Source organism: Aptenodytes patagonicus, chromosome 7 (assembly GCF_965638725.1).
Source record: "Aptenodytes patagonicus chromosome 7, bAptPat1.pri.cur, whole genome shotgun sequence".
Classification (NCBI taxonomy): Eukaryota; Metazoa; Chordata; class Aves; order Sphenisciformes; family Spheniscidae; genus Aptenodytes; species Aptenodytes patagonicus.
The window spans coordinates 54,846,629-54,861,479 of NC_134955.1; the positions used below are offsets into that span (position 1 = coordinate 54,846,629).

A 14,851-nucleotide genomic window follows, 5' to 3' on the forward strand; every position below is an offset into this window, starting at 1 on the left:
TCATTTTCTTTGTATGTATATTCAAAGACAGCTAGGGAATGACACAAATACTGTGGAAATAACACTAATGTCCCCCAAACTTTTCTCTCATTAAAAGCCCCTCAAAATTCTGATGGATACCAAGTGGAGATATTAAGCTATGGACACTTCATCTAACTTAGAAAACATGTGCTTTCTTGTCTTAACGTTATTTATTTCCATGGGTAGGGTGCAACTGGAAGTTATCAATAGATGTATCAATTTGCAAATACTGACCAAACTCAGCATATACTTACTGACCTGCTCTTTTGCACTCTACAGTACCTCAGCACTGCTATTTATGTTTTAACGTGTGGGTTTTGCAGAGTCACTGAGAGCACGTGGCTTCGTGAGGAAGCCTTTAATTAATTTGTTATCTTTAAAACACTAGCGTGAAATATAACGAAAGTTTATTATTACAACTACGTAACTGTTCCAGAATTATTCTTAATCATGAGCTATCACAAAGTACCGATTAGAAGGAAATTCTTAAAATATATCCCCATTAGACCTAAACCTAAGTAAACCATTATTCTACTGCAACAAGGACCTAAGGGAATATTTGGTTTAATACAATTTCTTTGAATAATTTTTGCTGGGTTTACCACTAAATGACATTAATTATTTCCTCTAGTTTTGTACTGCTCTTTGTGCTCAATAGACCAAAATGAACAAAATGTAAGTGACCCGAGTATAAAAACCTCAGAAGTAGACTGAATACTGGTACACATTATTCTGGAAAACAGAACACTACTGAAGAGATTACAGCGTAGTCTCTAACCAGACAAGGCAAGGGTGCAATATCCTGCTTCAAAAGGGACACCATTACTCTGCACAGAATCCATCACTCAGTACTTGCCCTGATCTCAAAACTGCCCATGAGTGTAAGTACAGTATAAGATCTGCATCAAAAATCTTCAGAGGCAACACCATTGACTCCAGAACCTGCTCTGCATCTCTACAGAAGTAGAAAACAGACACGGGAATTTCTCATTAAATTCTCCACATTTCTAAGGATCAAATTTTCTCTGCTGCTCCTCCCTTGGAGGCGCACTCACAATAGCTAAGCCTGCTAGCATTCAAAGTTTACTTTAAGGTTCCCTTGCAGTGATTTTTCCTTCCCAGCTGTTATCAGTACACAGTTGGAGTTAATATGCTTTACTCTTGTTCACCATGTTTAAACTGGGCTGAAACAGCTGCTTCGTTTGCTCTAAGCCTTGCAACAATGGATTCTAAGCCTCAGTGGCAGTTTGTGCAGGCAAAACAGTCTTTTATCTCAAAATGTCCAGATTGAGTTTATTCGCTACTGCTGGTGAAGAAACCAAAATGTTAGTAACCACCCTGCTTTCCAGCTACATAAAGTGGAAAAATTAGGTTTTCTGCATCAGAGAAAATTCAGTTCATGGTAGTAATTTCTTTCCCCAGAATTGTTTAGCTGGAACCATTAATGTGAGCAAATAAACAAATGTAAATCGTCTGTCACAAGCAGTTGCCTTTCCATCACGGGGTTGAATGCCTTACCTAGAAAGAAAGGCCTACATACGGGTATTGAGGATATAACAGTAATAAGGCAATTCTACATCTTTTGTACTTCTATCATTAAAAAAGACGATGTTTTTCACAGTAAGACCAAGTAACCTGTGATAGTCTTTGACCATTATCTTTTTTTCCTCATTTATCAATATGCAAACATTCATACATTTTTTCTATCTGAAGACAAATATAAAGCAATTCATCACTGCCTATCATACAGAAGAGAGTACACTATTTACAGATTACTGTTTTGTAGGCAAGGTAATATCAGTAGCCAATGCCAAAGTATACAGACCCATAGCTTAGAGTTTCCAATTCAGTTTCAGCTTAAATACAGTATTTTGAAAAGAAAATTCCAAGAGTAAGAGACTACAACACTGTTTACACTTTTTCTTAAGCTTCAAAATGTAATGTTTCAGTGACAAAATTTGTGCCTGTGTTCCTAGACTTACACCACAGCCACATTACAAAAAAATGCCAGTATTTGCTGAGGGACAGATCATCTAGATACAGTGCTCCCTCATTCTGCTTAGAGCACTTTGCTTTGTTCATGAAATCACAACATGGATGGTTTCAATTACTTTTTAAAGTTGTAATTCACTTACTTAAGCTACAGAGATAAATATATTTGGTTTTTTGTTTTAGTTCAGAAGAGTAATCCTAGCAGTAAAGTAGATGGCCTGGCTCCCAGTTAATTTATTTTCTCGTATCTGTTTTTCCCAAGTTGCCTACGGTTAGTTATACAACTTTCACTGCATGCAAAAGTTTTGTCTTAACCATGTGGGCCAGAGAGAAATTTAGCAGCTTCTATTGTATATTTTCTTAACTGAAAATGAACAAAAATCTTGTAGAAGATTAAACAAGTATTTCATGATCTTCACAGAAGTTGACATTTCTATCAAAGGTTAAATTTCTCCCACATGCCAGAACCTTTTCCTGGTGTCAGCTACCCAAAAATCCTCAGTATATCATTAAACAGTTGTTAAAAGGTTGTACTAACATGCATTTGTCTGGGAATAAATTTACCAAATAAACCTGAACTGTAGAGACATTTGTTAGGTGCACCATCAAATTCCAAAGAAGTATTGACGTCCCAGCAATTCCATCCATCTTAACAAGTAGTTAGGACTCCTTGACCCTATCTCTGAGTTTTGGGGTCAGTTTTTGTTAGGCAATATGCATACGTCAAAGACATCCTCCATTTTGGAGATATTAGACTGAGAAAATGACAGGAGGAAAAGGAGAATTATCCCTGATTTTCAGACAAAAAACTGAGAGAGAGAGAAATCAAATAACTTGCAGCAGAAGAAGGAACTGAACCCAGATCTTGTCACTCTGTCTCAAATTCTCTCTCTTTCTTGGGGTTTTCCATCAATTTCAGTAAGCTTTTTCATTTCTCTCTTCCCAGTATCAAGCCAAAATAAGATAATCCAATGTAACTCAGCACTAGTCCTTCCACACTAAGGCAGAAGGAGAGCCAAAGTTATTAGAACATCCTGGAAACAACAAAGTCTAAGAACCAACCACACATATACACAGAGCCTAGAGAATTACAATCACTACTATTTTAATGGGTTTATATGGAGAACATAAATTATCTTAATGATTTCCAGATTTCTCTGACAGAAATTTTGAATGAGCTAAAATCAGATAAACACAGTATCGAAGACTTCGGTTCCAGATGCCTCCAGAATGATTACAAGACAGAGATGTTTGGAGAAGAAAGCAAATATTTTCAACAACTCATTAAATGAAAAGAACATGACAGAAAACGGATGATCGCAATATTAAATATTAAAAGCTGAAAGCAGTCTGAAAATAAATATCAGGTCTTTGCTGTCTTATGATGAAAGGGTGTGTTTTGCAACAAGTTTGTAGGCTGCTGATGTATTTTTACTGCATTTAGTCACAGCACTGCTCCATAGGAGTTGATCAGGTAACACATTTAAAACTATGCAATAGACACAAAGGTGAAACAGCTGATCTCAAACTGGGAAAGCTGGCTAAACCAGAGGTTTCAAACATTATGAGATTTATTGCCAGCCATAAAAGTATAAAATGCATTCTCAGATCTGCATTCCAGAAATGCATCACGGCAAAATCTCTAGTAGCAGTAAGTCCTCATAAAGCAGGAGGTGTAAAAGAAAATGTCCAGAAACAGGGACGATCAGTTGTTATTAAGCATTTGGGACAGATCATAGAATCATAGACTCATTTAGGTTGGAAAAGACCCTTAAGATCATTGAGTCCAACTGTTAACCTAGCACTGCCAAGTCCACCACTAAACCATGTCCCTAAGCACCACATCTACACGTCTTCTAAATACCTCCAGGGATGGTGACCCAACCACTTCCCTGGGCAGCCTGTTCCAATGCTTGATAACACTTTCAGTGGAGAAATTTTTCCTAATATCTAATCTAAACCTCCCCTGGCACAACTTGAGGCACTTTCCTCTTGTCCTATCATGTCCCATCAGATCCTCAAATGACTTAAGTGTCTACAGCTCCAGTAGCCCCAGTGGAGCCACGACACTTTGCAACAGCCGAGGATCTGCCCTGTGGAGAAAGCAAGCTCAAGCTTGCTGGTTCACACCTCAGCCAAACACCACATTTATGCTACCTCTGTGCCTTTCTGCCTTTCAGATCCAGGAGATGCAGTCAATCCCAGTCATATAAATCCTTCAAAGAGCGTAACAATACCACCGCAGGTCTCCAGATGATTAACAAAAACACACACAGCAAAAGCTGCTTCTGCTGCAGGTCAGATGGACTCTCTTTGACGGTGCAGATGCTGCAAAAGGTTTAGCGTCCATGGCCAGCTGTTTTGTAGTTTTGCTTCAGGGGGAGAGCGTCTGGGAGCTGTGCACCGGTCGGAGCACAGCTCTTCATCTGAAGAGGGGTGGCTTGTGACCACTGCATCTCGAAACCAGTCAACACTAGTAAAACAGCTTAAATGGTTTTGAGAAATTTGCCTCCAGGTACTTTGCTACTGTAGCAGCAAGGACAGCACATGCACTCACCTACACACATAGTGCCATGCATGGGCATACACTTGCCAAAGCCATAAAGTCCACTGTTTAAAAAAAAGCCCCAGTTTTTTTTGGGACGGTAGGCAGGTCTGATTTATACCATCCACACAGGGGAGAGAGGCACTTCAAGTGGGTCTGAGCATGTGAAAAGACAGGACACAAGCTTTTGTTCCTATTCATTATAAACCTAGGCAGTAGTAGGTTGTCTGGAGGAAGAGGGGAAAAAAAAAAGGAAACAAAAAATGTCATGCCAACACACACCTACCAGGTGCATGATAAAATGCTCATATCTACGCGTGTTTCAGGACAACCCCACAATAGTGATATCTGCAGTAACTAGTGGGTGTGTGCATACATACAGCTTCCTTCTCTGCTTGTAACCGCAACTCAGGGAAAAGCATGAAAGCTCTGGGAGTCTGCACACAGAGATTGTTCCAGTTCTTCTGCCTTTCAAGAAAATGAAGAAAACGCAAGGCTTTCCTTTCTTTTGTGCCTGGAAAGAGAAGGGGATTGTCACCCTGAAAGCAGTGGATCACAAAGGAGATGCTGAAATAACACAACAGAAAAAGAGAAGTTGTGAGAAGGCTTTTGAAGGACACAACTAGAAAGGCATTCTTGTGAGAGACATCTTACAAACAGTTCAACAGAAACATAATGAAGAGATGCAAAGCTCTCCCAGTGCAGCAAATAAATGAAGAAAAAGTGTAATTACGTATTTAAAACTGAAAAAAAGACTATGCATCATTAACCTAGTTTAGATGATTGGGCATTTTATGATGGACCGTTGCACAGCTTTCCTTGGGGCAAAGAGCCTAGTAGCGTTGTTTAAGTAGTTACACAATTAAATCTAACAGAAATAGACAGAAAAGTGTCATGTTCCATGACGCAAACAAACCACTAACTGCCTAGGCACAGGAAGCACCTTCCCGCACTGGTAAACGAAGGCACAACAGCCCATCGGGGGAAGCTTTACAGGTTCCTCTCACTGATCCCAGAAACAGGAAACTGAACTGAATGGACCACTGGTCCAAACAGGCATGGTCCTGTCCTGCAAACTCCTCTCATTCACTTACAGTTTGCTAAAGCAGCATCTTACTTTTGGAGATCAGAAGGCCCGTTATGAGCCCTTGTCCCACCCTCCTCAGTTACTGACACTGCTGGTTTTCAAACAGTTACTCCTGCTTTACACTGAACAACTTAAGCAGGAAGACACTTGGGTTTTATTTCAGAAAATATTCCAATAGCTAATTGCCTTCATTGTTAATATTTTAACTCTATTTCCAGTTTAATTTTTTCCCCAGTTTTTATGTCTTTGCTATATTAAGAGTGTTAGTTATCAGTAGTATCTCTTTTCTTCATTCAGATCTTAAAAGATTAGGATCTAACCTTCTCTTATATTTCTCTTCATTAAGCTAAGTAGACCAAAGCAAGCCCTGTAGACAAGTTTAAACCTGTAGGTTTTACACCATTCAAGTCTGTTTTGTATAGTTCTTCTCAAAACATTATCCTGCTTCTCTGACCAGTTTTATGGAGGCTAATACCACAACTGAACTATGTACCTCAGACTCAACAATGTCACAGGATAATCTAAGGTGAGAATATATTTCATTAATGAATACTTGAAAGGGCAAGATTGCTCTCATTCCCACAGCACTGTATTGAGATCCCAAACTGTTACTGGTCCACCGTTGCCTCTGCATCCTGACAATATTCTGAGCACATGGAGAAGAGGAGAGGATGGGAGCCTGCAGAGAGCATCTCCACAGTCCATGTGGTGACTGCCTTAGTGCTCACGTAAGATATTGTTTGCTGGGCTTTCCTAGAGGTAACAATTGCACATGAAGTATAAAACCTTTGTAATCAGCAGGAGTGCTCAATACTTCACCGCTATCAGTCAGGATGTGACAATTGTACAAAAATATTACTTACTCAGCTTTAGCAGCCTTCTGAGGCAAAGAAAACCATCTCGGAAGTCAATTCTTAGCTGAGCTGTTGTCATAGCGGTAAAAGCAGAGCTCACTGTGATCCCATGAGCTGCTTTGTATGTTCTCCTGCCAAGTAGGTCTAGCTCTAACTGTCCCAGGGCAGAAGCTTTGCCTGGAACAGCCACGTCTTCCTACATGCAGTTGTGAGAGACCATGCTGTGTCCCACTGCAACTTTCCCTTCTCCCTCCAGCTTCTTTGCCCAGATGAAGATGATCTAATATATGTCTCCCTTCATGCAGGCCCTGAGCTGAACCCTACAGAAAGAGCACTTGTGCAATCTAGCTGTGGTCTCCTTCAGCTCAGCAGCTGCTTCTTCCCAGGGCTCCAGACTGGAGGAGGCCAAATGGCCTTCAGCGCATCTGCACACGCAGCCCAGGCACACACCACCAAACAGAGTACGTCACAAAGAAGAACTAATTGCTCTTGCCTACTTTCCTGAAGAAGACTAAAGCTGAGCAGGTGTGTGTGCTTGAGCTATTGTGCTAGAGGAACAACTGCCTCTGCTTTCCAGGCACCCCTTGGAGAAAGGGGACAAGCCCTGGCATGGGTACACAATCCAAAGTCATCCTTCTGACACAGCCCCCAGGGACACCCTGACTCTGGCTTAGCATTATAGCCTTGCACCTGCAGCCCTTAAATGCAGACTTAATCCAAGCCTGCCCCAGTATGCAGAAGATTAATAATATTATTTACAAGGGCCAAAAGAACAATTTTCATAAATCTGAGCCAATTTTTCTCATGCAAGATTTATATTTGAATTTAGAAGGGAACATTATAAATCTATCCCATGATAAAGCTCAAAACTTGGGATTTTAATATGCTGAATCCCCTATGCTCTGGGCTGTAAAAGCTGATAGTGTTTCTTCCTAATGCTCCATTAGGCGAGTAATCAATTAATCCAATTAGTGAACTGACAACACTGTTCCTGTGAATTGTAGATAAATTCACTGACTTGGACAAGGATGTACAATATGGTATGTATTGGGGCAGTAAACACAAAAGAATAAATCCATTATGTTGGACTGCAGATCATTTTGGACTCAGATGGAAAACAGCAAAGCAAGAGTTGAAGTCAGGACACCAGAAAAGAAAACTTAAGAGACTGAAATATCTGTAAAAAGAACTTGGCTTTTGATGAGAACATGGAAAGAATTCAACATAAGATAAGTCCTTCACTCTAAGCGGATTAGGAAAAAATCATGACAATCACTGATGGTTACTTTATAATATAACTTAAAACTTAAGACTTTCTTTATGTATTTTGTGTCAGGTTTTAATCCAATGTTTTTCTCCTTCTGCAGTAATGCCAGGAAGCCACAAAAATAGAACTGTCAGCAGTCCCTCTATAGCCCTGATACCAAAGAGAACTGGAAACATCTGGATGCATTTTTCAACAGGACAGCCAAGAAGAAGGTATTTTAGGCAAGAGCATCTGTCTGTGCAGTGGAGTTCCCTAACACGGCTAAACACGTCTAGCTTTGAAAAGATGGCCCTTGGAAACCAACTCAATGCAACACTGAAAGAGAGCACTGAATGGCACCCAGGACTCCTCAGCCTCTGCCATGACCACAGAGCCACACAGAAAACACATGGATACACATACAATATCCAGACAGCTAAGGAAAAATAGCTCCTTCTGTATATATGAAAAAAGAAGAAAACCCAAGTTTTGCATGGAAAAAATACAGTTTCGTTACTATTAAAACTATTTTAAGGGAACCCTGTTGACCTACAAGAGTCAAGATGGAATATTTCTTCATATATATATACACACACACGTGTACACACATTTATTGCTTTGTTTTAGGTGAAGCAGTTTTTTATTAGTTATTTTACATTAATTATTTAATAGTTATTTTACACAGAATTATTATCCTGTTTCATGATGAAAACAAAAACCTTTAAATTATGGAGTTTCCACAGGGTGAGGATTCCCTGTTCAGCAGTTCTGCTCCACACTGTCAGTCTATAACCAGTTAGAGCATTGTGGTGAGAGGAAGGAAATACAGAAGTTGTATAAATGAAGGCTAAAAGACTATGGCTGACTGCAGTACATCTTATATATGAAAACAGATTAAATGAGTGACTTGAGAACAGGAAATGGAAACTGATCTTAATTAATTCAAATCCAAAACAGATTGGGAGTATGGCTCTGCAGGGCACGTGCACTGAGCTCAGGAAGCTGGCTAAAAACACTTTAAAATACAAGTCCAGGCAGATCCCATCTTTGTAAGGTACAACTATTTATTATTTTTTGCTTTAAATCCACCCAGACCAGGGGCCCATAACCACTTTTAAAAGCCCCAGTAGTGCCTCTCAGAGAGCTGTACTGGCTGGAGTAGTTGGCAGCTGCCCAGGCAGATGAGTGGTAACCAGGCACTGCATAAAAGAGGTATTTTTAAAGAATTTTGCATAGACATTGGGAGAAACCAGCAGAAATCAGAATTGTCTCAATTTTATGGGAGCATCTAACATCCCAATTATTATTGGCCAAATGCTGCTACAACTATGGGGCACGGCGGTGGGGCTCTGCACCGTTCTGAGAGGACAGAGGTCCTGAGAGCAGAAGTTGGCAGCATAAACTTGTAATTCCCTTTTCCCCTTAGGACAGATTTGCTTAAAACAAAGTGAACAATAGCTACACCATGAATGTATGGAGTTTTTTTTTATCCTGTTGAGTTTAAATCAACACTCTTCATGAGAGATTTTTGACCTGTGATTTCACACATTGGTGAGACTAGATCTGGAAGTACACATACCACTGAACTGAATGAAAGCCAGGATGATTCAGGGGGATGTTCTGTGTTTAATCAAGGTTTCATGGAGGAAACTTTTTAGCTACTCCAGTCACTGCTGAGCAGACAGAGAACCTGAATGGGAGACTGAGAGAGTTCCCCATCTAGAGGCCAACAATCCCATTTTGCAAAAGTAAATTGGAAAAACACCCCAAACAACCCAGAACTAAAAGGTTTTGAATTTTCCTCTACTGCGAAATGAAACTGGTCTTGAGAATGTTGTGTTGTCTCTTAGAAGATCAATACTAAACAACATTTTATGAATCTCTCAGAAACAGGAAACGCAACTTGTTTTTGTACCAGTTCACCACTAACCACAGAAGCACTGCCAGCTCAAGCTACTTTTAAACCTCGTTCTGACTAACCTTCCTCTCTGTATGGCAGGTGCTTTCCTCATCAGAAGAGGTACACACCCAACAGACTGGATGCCTGAATTTTGTAAAGAGAACCCACCCTTAGACCCCATTTATCTGCCCCCTCCAGCCCCTGCCAAGCCATGGTCAAGGGTTGGGCCATTTTCTGGCTGCGTGAACTACCTGATGCTGTACACACTGGCCCAGCTTCAACAAGCAGGGTGGACAGGGCTACATCCAGCCCCCTCGGCCTGGAGGCATGAGGACTGCGTGGGAGCGAGGTGTTGCATTCCTGCAGGTGGAGGAGACCCTCCCCACAGCTCTGGTGACAAGGCTGTCCCACAAAAGCCGAGCAGCCTTCTAGCTCTCCATGTGTCAGACGAAGCTGAGGTGCTGCACGTGTGCATTAACGTATCCCAAGGACACCCTGCCGATGAGGCCACTGGGGCTCTGGGGCCCAGCACACCACCCTCTGCCTTGCCCCGGGGCCCAGGGGAGCTGGGCAGGGAGTCAGGCACCCGCCTGCCCAGGCTGGAGCACACTGTACAAGTCCACACCCAGGTTCCACACCAAAGCATAGGTGCCAAATTAATTTAAGTGCCTAATAGGTTTTGAGGTCACTGGGTCATGGTCCTTCTAGATTGCTTTCTTGGACTTCAAAGCTGGTTTATCTGCCAAAGCAGCATCTCCAGAACTTGCTCTTCAGGCCAGACCCAAAGCTCATTGCAATGGCCACAAGAACCCCCCAAACACCAAGGGCCTTCGTTTAGGGCCTAATTATCTGTTCTCTCCAGTTTAAGTGTGGCTATTAGATCACTGAAAAACAAAGCTTCAAAACAAAATCACCAGAGTACAATTTACAGGAAAGATAAGCATCAGATTGCTGACATAATTTTTTTTTGGCACTGAATTAATGTATACTTCAGCTGCGATGACAGGCAAACAAACACTTGTACTAAGCTTAAGAGAAGTGCCCTCACTAATTCTGCATGGTTTGATGTATTAACGTGATTAAGAGATATGATGCAACACAGATGAGTTCAAACCAAACCCAGGATTTGAATCTTTTCCCACATGAGGCTCCTCAGTTTATGTCCGAAGATTCATCCCGGCCGCAAAAGGCTATCAATGTAGTTTTTCTCTGCATAAGCAATCTTTCTGATGGAGCCTGAATAGCATTACTAACCAGAATGACAACATGGCTTAACCCAAACTCAGCCTGTCCTACTTAAAGTCAAAGCCCACTTTGCCTTTCACTTTAAAGAGTCGAGATCTTAGGTTCTCTGCTGACAGAGATTGGGTGTTGTCCTGCTTAGATTAGAGAGAGAATATTTACCAGATTTACAGTATCTTGGGAGATAGCAATTCAGAGTAACCAAAGTCATTCTTTTATAAAATTAAACGAGTCCAAAGAGGGGAGCAATAGGTCAGGATATGCATCATGCAAAATTCACAATAAATATAATTTTAATCAAGCAAACACGTTCAATAAATGTTTCCACCAAAGTCAAAGGGTACTTCTGGTATAAGCCAAAGCAGGCAGGATTCACAGGAAGACAGTAGGCCTAAGCTAGCCAAAGCCTGGCTTTCTAGTGGAGGCTGCCCTTCTAAGGCAGGTCTTCCAGCTCTGCCCACCACACATGGGGGCTGCGTCCGCCTGTCCTGAACTTGCCTAAAGGTCTGGCTGCTACTGGACAGGGAGTTTGGCTCTCCCTTGCCAACAACCATTCCTGTTGGATCTAGTAAACATGCAGCTGCAGGATGAGTTGGCCCAGCTCACTGATTAGATGCAAAACTAAACCACCAAAATCAACAAACATTTTTTTTTTTTTAAAAAAGTAGTTTTCCAACTCACCCTGTGGTTGCCTGCACAAGGTGGGGTCAGAATGCACAGTGGGGAAAATGGGGGGCCAGAGCAGGACTGCCCTTTTCACAGCCAACCCACAACCCTGGGGAATGCATTTAGAGTAACGTACATCTGAAACTAAAACACCTAGAAGTACAATGAACAGAGGCTGAGCAAAAAGCAAATGAGCTGATAGGAAACACAAGTGACAAAACAAGTAAAACGACTGAGCCTAATGATTAGGACAAAGAAAAAGAGACCAGAGTCTGAGCTTTTTCTCCAACATTGTAAATTAAAAGCCTACACACACGACTGACTGAACAATCCTGCCCACATTCACTCTTTCCATAGCATAAGAAGAAGGAGGATTTAATCACCTGGGGATCCATCACCTAAATTAAGTGCAGGGAGGGGCAGTGGAATTGATAGGACTTCTGTGGAGTCCAACGTACCCTTTGGGTGCAGCATTTTTAGTAGGTGTGATTTTTATAAGTTTTGCAAAAATCAAGGGATACTTTAAAAATAAATATATTTTTCTTGAAATTCAGTATTGCTTAACCACATGTATTCTGCAAATATGTTTTTAATATTTAACATACAGCTGGAAAAAGGACTAGAAATCAAACTTCCCCACTCCTGGATTCATGCCCTAGCCACTGAGTTGTAGGATCAGAGCTCACCTAATGAATATTTCTGTATTGAAAGCAAGGCGAAACAGTTTCATAAGTAAGGAGTCAGAGACCACCAGCCCAGAACAACACGCAGGTTTATGGCTCTAGCACTCTCTTGAGAAATGAAAGATGCAAATTCAGAACTCAGCTCTTCACATCAGGGTAACAGCTCTAGACAAAGCCTAGAAAGAATAATAAGGAGGGGGGGGGGGGGAAAGCATGGCAATATACTCCCCTGCATGGTTTTTAAGTGGTCCTGATCATCTATATGTAATCTGAAGACACTTGGGCTCTCCAAGAGCGGCTTGCCAAGGAACACCTCACTTCTGGATCCCTGGACAGCTTGGGCACCTAACTAACTAATCAACACTGTCAAAACTACACATCAAGCAGCAGACCTCAATGCATTCAGTGACTATTACTGGGAAAAACCTGAGCCTGAACAGATCAGAGACCGAGGGTTAGGACTGCAAGGATCTAGCTCTGAGGAGCGGATGCCCACAGATGCCCAGGCACTTCACAGTTATGGCCCAGCATACGTCCCTTGAGATCTAGTTCTCTTCCTGCACAATTACAACAGCACTGACTGGAAGTGTACATTGTAGGAACGGCTGCGATAGCGACCTTTCCATTCTTATCTAGAGAAGTGCATCACATGAGACATTGGGCACGTTTCCACATCGAAGGAAAGTTACAAGACCAGCTTAATTTAAGGTGATACTTATTTCAGACTGCTGTTTAATAACCAGAGTGATTTGAAGCACCCAGGAATCCAGCTGTATGGTATGCATTAAAGAAGTACACTGTGGCTTTTGAACGGGACAGTTGGAAACTGCATACAATCACAACTGCTGCTTTAACAGTGCTCTTGGATACAGCAGATTATAACTTCAGTAAATATAATGTATTTTCTGATGCTAATTTCATCCAGTACAGAAGGGAAACTCTGTCTAGCTATACTCACAATTTCCTTCTGAGTTTTGGCTAAACCATATCTCTAATTACCTGAAGTGTTCCCAGAGAAGGTGATCTAATTAGTTATTTCTTGCCTATGACAATGCTTAGATGTTAATTCACACAGAATAGTTTGATTTTACAAGGACATTTTCTTACAGCAATACCAGTTTGAGACTGTTTACAATTTAAAAGTACAATTTAATCTCGGACCTAATTTATATGAAGATTTAATTCTGTAGTAGTTCAGTACAGTTACTATTTTTCTGCCTGCCTCCATTTCTCAAGGTCTGTCACTTGATAGAAAATAATAGTCCCGAGCCAAATCTTGGAAGCGCACTGTCAAATTAACACTCATACAGCCATAAACAAACCAACCCCAGGCACTGAAAGGTCTTCACTCCAAAACCCCCACTGATACTGTAGCGTGGTGGCAAGGCACTACAGATGTGCAGCATCACCTGTAACACAAACTGCCCAATAACACTGCCTTTTGCAATTCACGTTCTGCAAGTTGAATTAATCTGTCAGGTTTTAGCCTACTTCGAAAAAACAGAATTCTGACTTTAAAAACATGCTGTCCCATTCAATATACCTATCAGTATGCATCAGGTGAAATACATCAGGGTTTGTAAAAAAGAGAATTATTTTTTGTTTCTCAGGAGCCTCATATGCACAGCAAGAACAATTTACAAATTGCAAAAGTAGCACTGTATATTCACGTTTAAATACTCTAAGTATCAATGCACAAGGCAGTTATATTCAATCACATCAGTGATATATACGGAAGAGTCACTTTAGCAAGACAGCCCAACAAAAGCCAACCTTCCCGGCTAGTTTTGTTCCCGTTTACTCTCACGCACGGCCCATGTAGCGATACTGAGGTGTGCCACGAGTTACAGAGGCTGCTGGAGATCGGCAATCAAATGGTTCTGCTGGAAATATAAAGCCCAACTTTACATTTCCGATGAGCGACTAGACAAGGAAAGCGAACCACCACCTCCGCCATCCGCCGCGGGGGCCCGAGGAGGGCCCGCCCGCAGGGGACACCCGCGCCGCCTCGGTGCGGTACGCCCGGCTCCGGGATCCGCCGGCGGCCGCCACCGCGGGGCAGCTCCCCCGCCCCGGCCAGGCGCTCGACCCCCCCGGCGGCCCCTGCCCGCACCTGCCGCCCCCTCGCTGCTTGCGCCGCGCTCCGCTGCCCTCTTCTCCTCAGAGAGCCGGCGGCGGACAGCGCCGCCGCGCCCTCCCGGGCGGGGGCTCCGGCCCTAGCTCCCCGCCCCGGCCAAGCTCCCCCGGCCCGGTACCTGCTGGGAGGGCGCCCAGCCGCCTCTCCGCCCGCTCGCGGCTGCCGCCGGCTGTCTCCTACCCGCAGCTCTTGCGGGGCTGCCCTGCCCCGGGGCCGCGCCTTGCCCCGCGCTCCTGCCCGGCCGCTCGCCGCCTCTCCCGCCCAGGCCTCTCCTCCCGCCCGGCGGCTGCCGGCCCCCGCCTGCCCTTCCCAGCCAGGCACTGCCGGGCTCGCCGCCCGCACGGCCCTTCAGGTGTGTTCCGGCAGCGCTTACTCACCGATCCTTATCGCGGAGGGGCAGTTTCCCCGCCGGCATAGGACTCACCCACCTCACCAAAGCTACTCATAGGGGCAGATTTATCTCCAAATAGCTGCCAGT

General features: G+C 42.9%; 1 protein-coding gene across 5 annotated transcripts in view; it reads right to left on the minus strand.

Moving 5' to 3' along the window:
- Nucleotides 1–14,560, minus strand: part of TC2N (tandem C2 domains, nuclear) — a 34,373-nt gene extending 19,813 nt beyond the window's left edge. For 2 of the 5 annotated variants that reach the window (XM_076345304.1, XM_076345299.1), the window contains exon 1: nucleotides 14,492–14,560. The gene's annotated coding sequence lies outside the window, so the exon portion shown is untranslated. Of the gene's footprint in view, nucleotides 1–4,170; nucleotides 4,202–14,047; nucleotides 14,130–14,349; nucleotides 14,387–14,491 lie in introns of those variants that run through there. The other 3 variants (XM_076345301.1, XM_076345303.1, XM_076345302.1) reach the window with 3 other exon arrangements.
- Between the last annotated feature and the right edge of the window lie 291 nt (nucleotides 14,561–14,851).